The following is a 4427-nucleotide window of genomic DNA, read 5'->3' as shown; positions in this document are numbered from 1 at the left end:
ATACATTTTACATTTGGAAACTTGTGCATAATGAGTGCTTTCTACTTTTGGTAGCCTACTTTAAGTATGTTTTGATGCCAATAGTTTGTACTTTTACTCAAGTAAATCTGTGTTACCGGACTTTTACTTGTAGGGAGTGTTTCTACATTGATTGCAGTATTGGTACTTTTACTTAAGTAAAGAAATTGAGTACCTTTCCACCACTGCCTACAGTATTCTATAGCAGTCCATGTCGCCTAGACAGGTGCACACACGTGCGTCATACACACAGGTGCTCCCATGTGTGCACGCACACACGCACACACGCACACACACACACACACACACACACACACACACACACACACACACACACACACACACACACACACACACACACACAGACCACACACATAGAAACATTAAATAGTTCCTGTCTCTTTCACACGCACAAGCGCTGTGCGCACACAGAGATGGGATTACTTGAAAAATGTAAACCCTAGGGTTGGAGATTTTCCTGTGAAAAGCAATTGGGATAATTGAGACAAATTAAGCAGCAGTTTTCAGCAGTAGTAATCTACTCAAGAGTTTTAAAAAGTAAAAGTGGCAATGAATACCACAACAGAAAATACTGTTTGTTTGTTTTTGTCGCATTCCTGACACAATAATTGACCCGGTGACCCGATGACCCGGTTATCAATTATTGTCTCAGGAATGCGACAAAAACAAAAACATCTCCATGAATTCAAGGCTTCATGGGGTGTGTAATTGATAGAAAATAAGTATTTCTTTGGGTGAACTACTCCTTTAAGTAACAGTACTTGAGTAGATGTACTTAGTTACTCTACGCCGCTGGGTTTCAGACAAGATTTCCGAGCATTGGAGCTTAACTGACTCTGACATGAGTAACATGCCAACCATGACAGTGCATTTTTTATTCCCCGATAACAACAAATGATGATTCAGCACTTTTTCCCAGTGGCTGTGAGTCACATGACATGGAGTGTTTGGGAATGAGAGGAAGTCTAGTGGAAATAACAACACCACTAATTAATTCCTGGAAGCATTGTGTAAGTGTCTGTGTGTGTACATGTACATGTAAATACTTGTGAGGGCCAAATGTCCCCACAAGTATAGTAAAAACAGACATAGGGAGTGCAATTTTCCTGGTCCTCATGAGAGATTTGGGGAGTTAGATTTACAATTAGGAAAAGCTTCATATTGGGGTTAAGGATGACAGTAGCTTTGGGTACCCATGCATTGTTGTTTTTTGTTGCTGAGGATGAGAGTAATCCGAGTTCCCAGAAGTTGGATGAGAGGGGTTAGGGTTAGGTTAATCTCGTGTAGCCAGACAACTATTCCACAATCTCCGAATGTATGACCGGAAACATTTGAAAATTGTGGGAGGCAACAGTCTGGCCACGCGAGATAGGGTTAGGTTAACACGTTTAGAGGTTAGATATAGGGTAAGTTACTATGCCAGGGTCGCCCACCAGAAATAGCAGATCTACAAGCTCAAAACGTGTCGCTGTGTGACACGTTTTGAGCTTGTATATCTGCTTTTTTTTACTTTAGGGTTGTGGTTTAAAATGGCAAATAATTGTAAAAATGGCATTCATAAAATTGTCATCCTAAAATGTTGATGTGCTCACAGCCTCACAAGTATAGTAAAATAAATGTGTGTGTGTTTGTGTGTTAAGAGATAAGAGAGAGAGAGAGAGAGAAAGAGAGAGAGAGAGAGAGAGAGAGAGAGAGAGAGAGAGAGAGAGAGAGAGAGAGACAAAGAGAAAGAGAGAGAGAGAGAGAGAGAGAGAGAGAGAGAGAGAGAGAGAAAGAGACAAAGACACAGAGAGAGAGAGAGAGAGAGAGAGAGAGAGAGAGAGAGAGAGAGAGAGAGAGAGAGAGAGAGACACACACACACACACACACACACACACACACACACACACACACACACACACACACACACACACACACACACACACACACACACACACACACACACACACACAGAGAGAGACAGAGAGAGTGAGAGTGAGAGTGAGAGAGAGAGAGAGAGAGCACGAGCATGCATGCATGCGAACGTGCTAGGGTGGGTGGGTGGGTGGGAGTGTGTCTTTGTTGGAGGCAGGATGCTGGGGATGAATAGACCATGACACAGCAAAAACTGCCCAGAGCTTGAAACTTCATTTCAAAGCGATGGTTTCATTTACTCATTCATTTTATTGTGAGCTCAATTAGTAAATGTAATTTAAATTTCATCCCTGTGTATTTATTGTATTAATCTGCGTAAATTGTAAACTAAATAAAAGTCATTTTAATTGGTTTCTAGTGTAGGGTTATATGGGGGTGGGGTCGGGTTAGGCCAAGGTTTCTCAAACATACCACGGGCGACTCGGGACCCAATTTGTTTGTTTATCAAGAGATCTACAAACTCACAGCAGTCCCTTTGACCAATATGTAGTATTTATTTAGTATGTAGATCTATTTTCTTTTTTCTTTTTTAATAAGTGATTAATCAATAATGTAGTGTTGAAAGTTTGAGTCCCGGAGACAGAAACCATATGATCTTTTGGATCGTGAACTGAAAAATGTTTTGGTTAGGCCGTTATTATTATCCCTGTAAATCTAACCAAAGATCTTTGGCTTAATGTTGACAGGAATGTGTGTGTGTGTGTGGGGGGAGGCGGGGGGGGGAGTCAGCAGGCCCATGATGAATAGACCATGACATGGCAACATTTTGTTCAGAGACTGAAAATACATTCAAAAGGATAAAACAATAGAATCAACACAATAGAAAAAAAGTCAAAAGCGAAATTGTATACCTCAATTTATCTCATTAAGTAAAGCAAACATGAAAGACAATAAGTAAAAATAATGATTATTGCGTGATAGACAGACAGACAGACAGACAGACAGACAGACAGACAGACAGACATGATGTTTTAGTAATTACGGGGCCAGAGCTCTGCTCTGGACACGTATTGTTATTCGCATTATTCTGTCACTTCTTCTTCTTCTTCTTCTTCTTCTTCTTCTGCCACTTTTCGCAGTTCTGGCTGAACCGTGCAGTCGGTTTTTACGAAACTCGGCCATATGGTAGATGGTCATGAAAAACGATCAAAAAATAATTCTCACAATCTTTCGTCCAAAGGTGGCGCTATAGCACTCAATTGAAAATGCCAACTTTGACCAGGTACAACTCATGCCCTGTTTGACCTACAGCCATGAAACTTGGATACACATATGCGTCTCCTCATGCTGAACAACTTTCACACTCTGACTTTTGACCTCTGACCTTTAGATCTCCCACCATTTTGAATTATATGAAAAACAGTCATTGGCTCCTAACTTCTGCATTTTTTCACTTATGGAAAATCCGTTGGAAATTTTTGTAGAAAGTGGTCCAAAGTTCAAGTGTGAAACGTTTCGTGCAGATTGCTCAAAAATCCCAGGAGGAGATAGATTTTAACTATTACAGTTTTATGAAAATTATTCATCTGTGCCTAAAACATACATGCAGACTCACATTTCTTTGAAACTTTGCAGAAATGTAGAGGGTCATTCCAAATATCACTGAAACCAATCTTACTCCAATTGGCCAAAAGGGGGCGCTATAGCAATTTTTTGAAAAGGCAGACTTTAAACAGGCATAAGTCATGCCTCGTTTGGCCGAAAGTCGTGAAACTTGCTTACACATGTGCCTTGACTCATGAGGAACACACGTATCGATTTGACCATTAAGCTCCGCCCTTAGACTTTCCGCAATTTTGAGCAGTTTGAAAAATACTTGTTTTTGCCAGTTCTGGCTTAACCGTGCATACGCTTTTTACGAAACTCGGCCATATGGTAGATGCTCATGAAAAACTACCAAGAAATAATTCTCACACTCATTCGTCAAAGGGTGGCGCTATAGCACTCAATTGAAAGTGCCAACTTTGAACAGGTACAACTCATGCCCTGTTTGACCTACAACCATGAAACTTCGATACACACATGCGTCTCTTCATGCCCGACAACTTTCGTGGTCTGACTTTTGACCTCTGACCTTTAGATCGCCCACCATTTTGAATTATATGAAAAACAGTCATTGGCTCCTAACTTCTGCATTTTTTCACTTATGGAAAATCCGTTGGAAATTTTTGTAGGCAGTGGTCCAAAGTTCATGTGTAAAATGTTTCGTGCAGATTGCTCAAAAATCCCAGGAGGAGATAGATTTTAACTATTACAGTTTTATGAAAATTATTCATCTGTGCCTAAAACGTACATGCAGACTCACATTTATTTGAAACTTGGCAGAAATGTACAGGGTCATTCCAAATATCACTGAAACCAATCTCACTCCAATTGGCCAAAAGGGGGCGCTATAGCAATTTTTTGAAAAGGCAGACTTTAAACAGGCATAAGTCATGCCTCATTTGGCCGAAAGTCGTGAAACTTGCTTACAC

The sequence above is a fragment of the Gymnoscopelus microlampas genome (genome assembly GCF_963454915.1).
Source record: "Gymnoscopelus microlampas genome assembly, chromosome: 22".
NCBI classification, from domain to species: domain Eukaryota; kingdom Metazoa; phylum Chordata; class Actinopteri; order Myctophiformes; family Myctophidae; genus Gymnoscopelus; species Gymnoscopelus microlampas.
The sequence above is the reverse complement of the archived record's forward strand: the minus strand, read 5'-3'. Positions refer to the sequence as shown.